Below are 13,506 nucleotides of genomic sequence, written 5' to 3'. Positions count from 1 at the left end.
ATAAACTAGTAGTACAATGTCAGAAGTGGAGATGTTTGAGATTTTGTGTTATAACTAATCTTCTGCATTATGAATTTCAACTAAAACAAGAGGATGTGCTGAAAAAACAGGTTCCTCTGGCCAACCGAGGGGACTGACAATTCTGAAAATGCTGCTGTTATTAAGAGATGGGACAGGCTTAAACAAACAGGGACAATAGCTTATATCCTCTGTTAAAAGAAGTGCTCACAGATTTCCATTGCAAATGGAACAAATATTGTTTGAAGGGAGAGTTCCTTCTGGAACTACCTCCTGATGCAGACTGATGGAAAATGACTGGTTGGAGCTGGGGCTTCCAAGTTGAGCCTGTAGCTCATTTTTGTGTAAAACCCCCATGCATCAACCATTTACCAAGAAAATGAAAAATAAACTTGAGTTTCCTTTCTTTACTTGAAAAAAAAGAAGAAAGAAAAGGAATCAAATAAACATTCTAGGACTGAAAAATACAGTGCCTGAGATTAGGAACTCATTGGATAGATTTAACAGCAGATTGGACATAGATTATAAAATTAGCAAAGTTCAAGAAAAGTCAATAGAAAATATCTAAATAGAAATACAAAGAGAATAAAGAACAAAAAAAATTAAGAACAGAACACAAATGATGAGATCAATCAAAACTCCAATATGCTTGTAATGGAGAGCCAGAGAGGAGAGAGAAGATGGAGGTAGAGGGCATATCTGAAGAAATTAGAGCCAAGAATTTTTCAAAATTGATGAAATACATTGATGCACAGATTCGAGAACTTCAGTGAACTCCAAGTAGGATAAATAAGAACAAACAAACCAAACCAATGAAGCAAAAATGTCATAGGCATATTCTAGTCAAAGAACTTAAATCCAAAGACAGTAGAAAATCTTAAAATCATACAGAAGATACATTACAATTGAAGAAGCAATAATAAGATTAATATGTAGTTTTCCAAAGAAAATATGAAAGGTAGAAGACAATGGAATGACATCTTCAAAGTGTTGGGGGAAAAAACTGACAACCTAAAAAAAACAATCCTTCACAAATAAAAGTGAAATAAAGACAAAAGCTGAACACATCCAAAGGAGGGCTTCTGGAGTATGGAGTTCTGGAGTTTGGAGTTTTCCTAAGATTGGTTCAAGATGGCAGAGTGGAAGGACGTGCACTCACTCCCTCTTGTGAGAGCACCAGAATCACAACTAACTGCTGAACAATCACTGACAGGAAGACACTGGAACTCACCAAAAAAGATACCCCACATCCAAAGACAAAGGAGAAGCCACAATGAGATAGTAGGAGGGGTGCAATCACAATAAAATCAAATCCCATAACCACTGGGTGGGTGTCTCACAAACTAGAGAACACTTATACCACAGAAGTCCACCCACTGGAGTGAAGGTTCTGAGCCCCACATCAGGTTTCCCAACCTGGGGGTCCAGCAACAGGAGGAGGAATTCCTAGAAAATCAGACTTTGAAGCCTAGTGGGATTTGATTGCAGGACTTCGACAGGACTGGGGGAAACAGAGACTCCACTCTTGGAGGGCACACACAAAGTAGAGTGTGCATCAGGACCCAGGGGAGGGAGCAGTGACCCCCATAGGAGACTGAACCAGACCTACCTGCTAGTGTTGGAGGGTCACCTGCAGAGGCGGGGGATGGCTGTGGCTCACCGTGGGGACAAGGTCACTGGCAGCAGAAGTTCTGGGAAGTAATCCTTGGCATGAGCCCTCCCAGAGTCCACCATTAGCCCCACCAAAGAGCTGGGTAGTCTTCAGTGCTGGGTAGCCTCAGGCCAAACAACCAACAGGGAGGGAACCGAGTCCCACCCATCAGCAGACAAGCAGATTAAAGTTTTACTGAGCTCTGCCCACCAGAGCAACACCCAGCTCTACCCACCACCAGTCCCTCCCATCAGGAACCTTGCACAAGCCTCTTAGATACCTTCATCCACCAGAGGGCAGACAGCAGAAGCAAGAAGAACTACAATTCTGCAGCCTGTGGAATGAAAACCATATTCACAAAAAGATAGACAAAATGAAAAGGCAGAGGACTGTGCACCAGATGAAGGAACAAGTTAAAACCCCGGAAAAACAACTAAATGAAGTGGAGATAGGCAACCTTCCAGAAAAAGAATTCAGAATAATGATAGTGAAGATGATCCAGGACCTCAGAAAAAGAATGGAAGCAAAGGTCAAGAAGATGCAAGAAATGTTTAACAAAGACCTAGAAGAATTAAAGAACAAACACCTAGAAGAATTAAAGAACAAACAAACAGAGATGAACAATACAATAACTGAAATGAAAAATACACTAGAAGGGATCAACAGCAGAATAACTGAGGCAGAAGAACGGATAAGTGACCTGGAAGACAGAATGGTGGAATTCACTGCCATGGAACAGAATAAAGAAAAAAGAATAAAAAGAAATGAAGACAGCCCAAGAGACCTCTGGGACAACATTAAACGCACCAATATTCGCATTATAGGGGTCCCAGAAGGAGAAGTGAGAGAGAAAGGACCTGAGACAATATTTGAAGAGATTATAGTCGAAAACTTCCTGAACATAGGAAAGGAAATAGCCACCCAAGTCCAGAAGGCACAGAGAGTCCCAGGCAGGATAAACCCAAGGAGAAACATACTGAGACACATGGTAATCAAGTTGACAGAAATTAAAGACCAAGAAAAATTATTGAAAGCAACCAGGGAAAAATGACAAATAACATACAAGGGAACTCCCATAAGGTTAACAGCTGATTTCTCAGCAGAAAGTCTACAAGCCAGAAGGCAGTGGCACGATATATTTAAAGTGATGAAAGGGAAGAACCTACAACCAAGATTACTCTATCTGGCAAGGATCTCATTCAGATTCGATGGAGAAATCAAAAGTTTTACAGACAAGCAAAAGCTAAGAGAATTTAACACCACCAAACCAGCTCTACAATAAATGCTAAAGGAACTTCTCTAAGTGGGAAATACAAGAGAAGAAAAGGACCTACAAAAACAAACCCAAAACAATTAAGAAAATGGTACTAGGAACATACATATCGATAATTACCTTAAACGTGAATGGATTAAATGCTTCAACCAAAAGACACAGACTCGCAGAATGTATACAAAAACAAGACCCATACATATGCTGTCTACAAGAGACCCACTTCAGACCTAGGGACACATAGAGACTGAAAGTGAGAGGATGGAAAAAGATATTCCATGCAAAGGGAAATAAAAAGAAAGCTGGAGTAGCAATATTCATATCAGATAAAATAGACTTTAAAATAAAGAATGTTACAAGAGACAAGAAAGGACACTACATAATTATTAAGCGATCAATCCAAGAATAAGATATAACAGTTATAAATATATATGCACCCAACATAGGAGTACCTCAATACATAAGGCAACTGCTAACAGCTATAAAGGAGGAAATCGACAGTAACACAATAATAGTGGGGGACATCAACACCTCACTTACACCAATGGACAGATCATCCAGACAGAAAATTAATAAGGAAACACAAGCTTTAAATGACACAATAGACCAGATAGATTTAATTGATATTTATAGGACATTCCATCCAAAAACAGCAAATTACACTTTCTTCTCAAGTGCACACGGAACATTCTCCAGGATAGATCACATCTTGGGTCACAAATCAAAGCTCGGTAAATTTAAGAAAATTGAAATCATATCAAGCATCTTTTCTGACCACAACGCTATGAGATTAGAAAACAATTACAGGGGGAAAAAACGTAAAAAACACGAACACATGGAGGCTAAACAATACGTTACTAAATAACCAAGAAATCACTGATGAAATCAAAGAGGAAATCATAAAATACCTAGAGACAAATGACAATGAAAATACGACGATCCAAAACCTATGCGATGCAGCAAAAGCAGTTCTAAGAGAAGTTTATAGCAATACAATCCTACCTCAAGAAATAAGAAAAATCTCAAATAAACACTCTAACCCTTCACCTAAAGGAACTAGAGAAAGAAGAACAAACAAAACCCAAAGTTAGTAGAAGGAAAGAAATCATAAAGATCAGAGCAGAAGTAAATGAAATAGAAACAAAGAAAACAATAGAAAAGATCAATAAAACTAAAAGCTCGTTCTTTGAGAAGATAAACAAAATTGATAAACTTCTAGACAGACTCATCAAGAAAAAGAGGGAGAGGACTCAAATCAATAAAATTAGAATTGAAAAAGGAGAAGTTACAATGGACACCACAGAAATACAAAGCATCATAAGAGAGTACTACAAGCAACTCTATGCCAATAAAATGGACAACCTGGAAGAAATGGACAAATTCGTAGAAAGGTATAAGCTTCCAAGACTGAACCAGGAAGAAATAGAAAATATGAACAGATCTTTCACAAATAATGAAATTGAAACTGTGATTAAAAATCTTCCAACAAACAGAAGTCCAGGACTAGACGGCTTCACAAGTGAATTCTATCAAACATTTAGAGAAGAGCTAACAACCATCCTTCTCAAACTCTTCCAAAAAATTGCAGAGGAAGAAACACTCCCAAACTCATTCTACGAGGCCACCATCACCCTGATACCAAAACCAGACAGAGATATTACAAAAAGAGAAAATTACAGACTAATATCACTGATAAATATAGATGTAAAAATCCTCAACAAAATACTAGCAAACACAATCCAGCAACACATTAAAAGGATCATACACCTTGGTCAAGTGAGATTTATCCCAGGGATGCAAGGATTCTTCAATATATGCAAATCAATCAATGTGATACACCATATTAACAAATTGAAGAATAAAAACCATATGATCACCTCAATAGATGCAGAAAAAGCTTTTGACAAAATTCAACACCCATTTATGATAAAAACTCTCCAGAAAGTGGGCATAGAGGGAACCTACCTCAACACAATAAAGGCCATATACAACAAAACCACAACAAACATCATTCTCAATGGTGAAAAACTGAAAACATTTCCACTAAGATCAGGAACAAGACAAGGATGTCCACTCTCGCCAGTATTATTCAACATGGTTTTGGAAGTCCTAGCCACAGCAATCAGAGAAGAAAAAGAAATAAAAGGAATCCAAATTGGAAAGAAGAAGTAAAATTGTCACTGTTTGCAGATGACATGATACTATACATAGAGAATCCTAAAGAGGCCACCAGAAAACTACTAGAGCTCATCAATGAATCTGGTAAAGTTGCAGGATACAAAATTAATGCACAGAAATCTCCTGCATTCCTATACAATAACAATGAAAGATCAGAAAGAGAAATTAAGGAAACAATCCCATTCACCACTGCAACAAAAAGAATAAAATACCTGGGAATAAACCTACATAAAGAGGTAAAAGACCTGTACTCAGAAAACTATAAGACACTGATGAAAGAAATCAAAGATGACAAAAACAGATGGAGAGATATACCATGTTCTTGGATTGGAAGAATCAATATTGTGAAAATGACTATACTCCCCAAAGCAATCTACAGATTCAATGCAGTCCCTCTCAAATTACCAATGGCATTTTTTTACAAAACTAGAACAAAAAGTCTTAAAATTTGTATGGATACACAAAAGACCCCGAATAGCTAAAGTAATCTTGAGGGGAAAAAAAGGAACTGGAGGAATCAGACTCCCTGACTTCAGACTATACTACAAAGCTACAGTAATCAAGACAATATGGTACTGGCACAAAAACAGAAACATAGATCAATGGAACAGGATAGAAAGCCCAGAGATAAACCCACGCACCTATGGTCAACTAATCTATGACAAAGGATCCAAGGATATACAATGGAGAAAAGACAGTCTCTTCAATAAGTGGTGCTGGGAAAGCTGGACAGCTACATGTAAAAGAATGAAATTAGAACACTCCCTAACACCATACACAAAAATAAACTCAAAATGGATTAAAGACCTAAATGTAAGACCGGACACTATAAAACTCTTAGAGGAAAACAGGAAGAACACCCTTTGACATAAATCACAGCAAGAACTTTTTTTGACCCATCTCCTAGAGTAATGGAAATAAAAGCAAAAACAAACAAATGGGACCAAATGAAACTTAAAAGCTTTTTCAGAGCAAAGGAAACTCTAAGCAGAATGAAAAGGCAGCCTTCAGAATGGGAGAATATATTTGTAAATGAATCAACGGACAAAGGATTAATCTCCAAAATATAAAAACAGTTCATGCAGCTCTATATTAAAAAAACAAACAACCCAATCAAAAAATGGGCAGAAGACCTAACTGGACATCTCTCCAAAGAAGACATACAGATGGCCAAGAAGCACATGAAAAGCTGCTCAACATCACTAATTATTAGAGAAATGCAAATCAAACTACAATGAAGTATCACCTCACACTGGTTAGAATGGGCATTATCAGAATATCTACAAACAACAAATGCTGGAGAGGGTGTGGAGAAAAGAGAATCCTCTTTCACTGTTGGTGGGAATGTAAATTGATAGAGCCACTATGGAGAACAGTATGGAGGTTCCTTAAAAAACTAAGAATAGAATTACCATATGACCCAGCAATCCCACTACTGGGCATATACCCAGAGAAAACCATAATTCAAAAAGAATTATGCATGACATGCACCCCAATGTTCATTGCAGCACTATTTACAATAGCCAGGTCATGGAAGCTACCTAAATTCCCATCAACAGACAAATGGATGAGGAAGATGTGGTGCATATATACAATGGAATATTATTCAGCCATAAAAAGGAACGAAATTGAGTCATTTGTAGAGATGTGGATGGACCTAGAGACTGTGATACAGAGTGAAGTAAGTCAGGAAGAGAAAAACAAATATCATATATTAATGCATATATCTGGGATCTAGAAAAATGGTACAAGTGAACCAGTTTGCAAGGCAGAAATAGAGACACAGGTGTAGAGAACAAACATGGACACCAAGGGGGGAAAGTGGGGGTGGTAGGATGAATTGGGAGATTGGGATTGACATATATACACTAATATGTATAAAATAGATAACTAATAAGAACCTGCTGAATAAAAAATAAATAAATAAAATAAAAATTTTAAAAAATCCAAAAAAAAAAGACAAAAGCTGAGGACATTCATCACTAGTATGCCTACAATATAAAAAAAAAAAAACTAATTTAGGGTAGACTATCATAAGTTCAGAATGCATACTGCAATCTCTAGGGTAAACACTGAAAGAATTATAAAAGAATGTATAACAAAAAAAGGTGATAGAGGTGAAAAAAATAAAATAAAAAATAGCTGATTAATTTAAAAAAGGCAAGTAAGCAATGTAAAAGAACAAAGAAATAATGAGACAGAGAAAACAAATAGCAAGATGGTAGATTTAAGCCAAACTATATCAGTGATTACATTAAGTGTGAATGACCAAACAGTAACGTTAAGAGACAATGTTTGTCTGATCAGATAAGAAGCAAAACCTAACAATTTGCATTTTATGAGATACACTTTATATAAAAGGATGCAGACAGGTTGAAAGTGAAAACATGGAAAAAATATACTATATAAATATTAATTAAAAGAATGCTGGTGCAGCTATATTAATATCAGACAAAGTGTACTTTGAGTCAAGAAGTATTCATAGAGAAGAAAAGGGACATTTCTTAGTGATGAAAGAGTCCATCCAAAACACATATATAGCAAATCTAAATTTATATGCACCCAATAATGCATCCTCAAAAATATGTAAAGGAAGGGCCGACAGGACTAAAAGGGAGAATAGACAAATCTACAATCAGATTGGAGATTAAGCATATTTCTCTCAGAAACTGATACAACACATAGACAAAAATTCAGTAAGAATATAAAGTGTTTAAATGGCACAATTAATCAACTGCATCTAATTGACATGAATAAAACATAATACTCAACAACATTCTTTTTAGGTGAAATGGAACATTTAACATATGATATAGCAGAAAACAAGTTTCAGCAACTTTCGAAAATTGACCTGACCTTGATTCTCTGACCACAGTGAAATTATACTGGAAATTGGAACAACAGATAAATAGAAAATCCTCCAAATATTTGGATTTTAAACAATTCAGTCTTAAATAACCCATGAGTCAAAGAAGAAATCACAATGTAAATTATAAAATATTTGAGCTGAATGATACTGCATTTTCATTATCATTCAGCTCCAAATATTTTATTATATTTGTTCTTAAAATTTATTTATATTTTTTTTTGGTAAGTTTTTTTGTTTTTATTTTTTGGCTGCACCATGCAGCATGTGGGATCTTAGTTCCCCAACCAGGGATCGAACCCTCACCCCCTGCACTGGAAGTGCAGAGTCTCAACCACTGGACCACCAGGGAAGTCCCTTATTATACTATTATACTTGTGAGAGTCAGCTAAAGCAATGCTTAGAAAGGAAATTGTAGCTTTAAATAAATATATTAGAAAAGAGGAAATGTTTAAAACCAAATGATCTAAGCCTCCATCTCAAGAAGCTACAGGGACTTCCCTGGTGGTCCACTGGTTAAGACACCATGCTTCCACTGCAGGGGGCACGAGTTTGATCCCTGGTTGGGGAGGCATGGACAAAAAAATAGGAAAAAAAAAAAAAAAAAAAAAGAAGAAGAAGAAGCTACAAAAGAAACACAAATTAAACCTAAGGAAAGTCGAGGAAAAGAATAAGGAATAAGAGCAGAGATCAATGAAAATAAAGCAGACATTCAAAAGATAAAATCAACAAAGCCAAAAGTTGCTTCTTTGAAAAGATTGATAAAATTGGCAAATAACCAGCAAAACTGATAAAGAAAAATAAGATTGAAAAACCAAATTATCAATATACATAGCAATAGGGGAAGTAATTATAGGAAATATTTAAAAGATAATAAACATGAAATGGGCAAATTCTTTGAAAGACATAACAATTCTGACACAAGAAAAAAGTAAAAATTAGAATCTCTCTCTATATATTAAATAATATGAACCCATAATTAAAACCTTCCCACAAAGAAAGTTCCAAGTCTAGATGACTAGTGAATACCTTCAGAATTTATGGAAGAACTAATATCATTAGTCAAAAACTCTTCCAGGGAATAGAAAAAAGAGCAAAGCCTTCTCAATTTATTTTGTGAGAACACCATAGCAATGATACTTGATAAGGGCATTACAAGAGAGGAAAATTACACACCAATATCTTTCATGAACATAGATGCAAAAATCCTAAGCAAGATTCTGACAAACTTATTTCTATGATATACAAAAAGGATAATACATTCCAAGAGAGAAGGTTTTATTCTAACAATGCAAGTTGTGGTTTAACATTAAAAAGCAGTCCATGTAATTCACCACATTAGCAGAATAAAAAAAAACTAATAAATATCATACCCATTTATGATAAGAAGTCTCAGAAAATGAGGAATGAAAAACTTCCTTATTCTGATGAAAGTTACCTGCCAAAAGTGCTACAGCTAACCTTTTTCTTAATTATGAAACTTTGAAACCTTTACCCCTGAGATCAGAAACAGATAAGGATGTCTGCTATCACCATGTCATTCAACATTTTACTGGAGGTTCTAGCCAGTAAAGAAAGAAAGAAAACAATTCTAGCAATAAAGAAAGAAAAAGAAATGTGTTAAAAAGATTGGAAAGGAAGAAGTAAAACATCAGTATTTGTAGATGATTGCATACGAATCCAAATTGACAAAATATTAGAATTAAAAAGTGAACTTACCAAGGTCACTGGGTACAAGATCAATATGCAAAAACAATGCATCAACAATCTATATAACAGCAGCAAACAGTTAGAAAACAAAACAAAATAATATCATTTACCATAGTATGCACACACACAAATTCTATTAATAAATCCAATGAAAGATGTGCAAGACTTTCTGAACTGAAATATCTTAAGATATTCTTAGGGAAGATCCAAGTAAATGAAGGGATATACCACATTCATGGATTGGAAGTCTCAATGTTATTAAGATGTCAGTGCTCCTCAAACGGATCTATAGATTCAATGCAATCTCAGTTATAATCTAAGCAGTGTTATCCTTATGGAAGTTGACAGCTGATTCTGAAATTTATATAGAAATATAAATGACTTAGACTAGCCAAGGCAGTCTTGACAGAACTTAATTTGGAGGACTTACACTTCCAGATATCAAGACATATTTTTTTTAGTATAATGCTTGATTCAGTTTGCTAATATTTTGTCTAGGGTGTTTTGTGCCTATGTTCATGAGAGATATTGATCAACAGTTTTACTTTTTTGAAATATCTTTGTCTGGCCTTGATACCACAATAATGCTGATCTTATAAACAAGATGGGATGTTTTCTCATCTATTTCCTGAAAGAGTTTTGTGTATGATGGTTGTCTAATCTCATTCGTGAAGGCTCCACTCCCATGACCTAATTACCTCAAAAGGCTCCACTTTGTAATAACCATCACATTGAGGAGGGGGCAGGATTTTGACATATGAATTTTGGGGGACACAAACATTCAAGTCCACTGTATTTCATGCCTGCCCCCAACCTCCTGACAAATTCATGACCTTCTGATAACCAAGTATGTTCAATCCAGCCCAACATCTGCAAAAGTCTTAACTTGTTTTAGCATCAATTCTAAAATCTAAAGTCCGAAGTCTCATCTAAATCAAATATGGATGATACTCAAGGAATAATCCAACCCAAGACAAAATTATGCTCCAGCTTTGAACCTGTGAAACCAAACAAACCACTGTATGTGTTTCCAAAATACAATGGTGGGTCAGGCATAGGAGAGACACTCCCATTCCAAAAGGGGGAAATAGGAAAGAAGGAAGGGGCGATGGGTCCCAAGAAAGCCCCAAATCTAGCAAGGCAAGCTCCATGAGATTTTAAGGTTGGAGAAAAATCCTCTTTGGTTAGATGTTCTGCGTTCAGACCCACTGGGGTGGCAACATCGCCTCCACAGCTTGGCACTACCCACTTGAAATTGCTCCATTGAGTCTGTTCATTTTTCCTAGTCTTTTTTTCCCCCCTTCTCTCTATTCTTTATTTTGAAGTTTTATTTTGTCTTCAACTTCAGTGATCTTTTTTTCTCCAGTGTCTAATTTGTTATTAATCCCATCCAGTGACTTTTTCATGTTTAGAATTTCCACTTAGTTATCTTTAAGTCTTCTATTTATCTCCTTATTATGTTCATGTTTTCCTTCACATTCTTGACTATATTAAACATATATATGAGAGTTATTTAAAGTCCTTGTTTGCTAATTCCATTATCTTTCTCATTTTTTTTCTTTTGATTATGGGTCACATTCTCCTGGCAGATCTATTATTTTTGGATTGGATGTCAGGCATTTTGGAAGTTATGTTATTGAGTTTCAGTGTCTTTTTCTAAAGAGCTTTGTACTTTGTACTATGAGGCAACTAAGTTATTTCAAATCATATTGATTTTCTTCAGCATTGTTTTAAAGTTTTATCAGGGCTAGTTTGGAGTAATCTTTACTATAGGGATAATTTAGCCCTATTACTAATGCATGATCCTCCTGAGAGATTTAGTGAATGCCATGGGTGTTCAGTGAGGACTCCCCACTCTAACTGGTCAGAGCTTGAATGTCTCCCAAACTTATGTGAGCATTGATAACTTTTTAAAATAATTAATTAATTAATTAATTTTATTTTTGGCTGCATTGGGTCTTTGCTGCGGCACACGGGCTTTCTTTAATTGCAGCAAGCAGGAGCTACTCTTCATTGTGGTGCGCAGGCTTCTCACTGCAGTGGCTTCTCTTGTTGTGGAGTGTGGGCTCTAGGTGCATGGGCTTCAGTAGTTGTGGTGCACGGGCTTAGTTGCTCCATAGCATGTGGGATCATCCTGGGCCAGGGCTCGAACCCATGTCCCCTGCCTTGGCAGGTGAATTCTTAACCACTGCACCACCAGGGAAGCCCAAGCTCTGATAACTTTTAACCTTACAATTCCTTACATGTTCTTTGCCCTGTGGTGTTTCCCTTTTTGTGCATGACTTGAGGGTTAGAATAAACCCAAGGGAACCTTTAACCAGATTTCTAGAGCTCTTTTTTTCAGGGTTCCTTTTATTTGTAACTTTGCCCTGTGAGTTGCAGCTAGGTCAGGCTCCACAAATCCCAATTTCTATTCTCCTCAATTAAACAAGACTTCCATACTCTGCTTGGGATAAGATCATCTACTCTGCCCCATGGTCCAGAATGCATTTCCAGGCAGATTGCTGGGGAATTCATAGGGCTCACTATGCTTGTTTTCCTTCTCTCAGGTTTACAGTTCTGCACTATGTGTCCAATGTATGAAAACAGTTGTTGCATATACTTTGTCAAGTTTCCTACTTCTTTTGGTGGAAGGGTAAGCATGGGTCCCAAACTCCATCATTGCCAGAAGCTGAAGTCAAGGCAGACATTGCTTTCAGATACTTTGTAATTGGTCTCAAAATTGACAGTTAGCTCAATGGGGCAGAGTAGAGGAGAAGAAATAGGTCCACACCTATATAGTCCTCTGATTTATAAGTAAAATGCTACTGTGATTCAGTGGGGGTAAAAGTGGGTCTTTTAAATAAGTGATATAGGAGAAAATTAACCTTGATCCCTACCTCACACTGTACCTAAAAACTAATTGGAGATGAAGCATAGACCTACATGTGAAAGATAAAATGATAAAGCTTCTAAAAGAAACCAGAGGAGATATCTTCATAAACTTCAAGTAGGCAAGATTTCTTAAACAGCACTTAGTTTAAGGACTATAGTTAAGAAATAATCATAAAAAGGAAGATTGGTAATTTTGACTTCATTCAAACTACAAATTTCTCTTCAACAAATGACAAAATTAAGAGACTGTAAAAGCAAAGCACAGACTTGTAGAGAATGTTTGCAACACATATTTGGAAAAAGAACTCATAACAGGAATACATCAAGAACTCTTTCATGAGCAATGTAAAAAAACTATAACTGAAAACTTAAAAAGATAAAAAGTCTTGAATAGGTTGTTTACAAAAGAGAATATCCAAATGGTTAGTAAACATTTGTAAAAAGTGTTCAGCATTATTATCTTTCAGATAAAGGCAAATTCAGACTGCAATGAGAAAAAAAAAAAAAGACTGCAATGAGATACCACCTCATACTCATCCGATTTTAAATGGCTAAAATTAAAAGAACTGACAACTCCAAGAGTTGATGAAGATGTAGAGAAACTGGAAGTTTCGTACATTGCTTATGGGAGTATAAACTTGTACAAACATTTGTAAAACTATTTGGCAGCATATACTAAAGATTAACAAACATACTGCCTATGTTTTCTGCTGGGAGATTTATGCTTCCAGGTCTTACATTTAAGCCTTAATCCATTTTGAGTTTGTTTTTTTCCTATGGTGTGAGAGATTAGTTCAGTTTGATTCTTATGCATGTAGTTGTCCAGTATTCCCAACACCATTTATTGAAGAGGCTGTCTTTTCCCCATTGTATATTCTTGTCTCCTTTGTTGTAGATTAATTGAACATATAAACGTGGGTTCATTTCTGGGCTCTTTAT

This window comes from Balaenoptera musculus, chromosome 1 (genome assembly GCF_009873245.2).
Source record: "Balaenoptera musculus isolate JJ_BM4_2016_0621 chromosome 1, mBalMus1.pri.v3, whole genome shotgun sequence".
NCBI lineage: Eukaryota > Metazoa > Chordata > Mammalia > Artiodactyla > Balaenopteridae > Balaenoptera > Balaenoptera musculus.
This window is presented reverse-complemented; position numbering follows the sequence as displayed.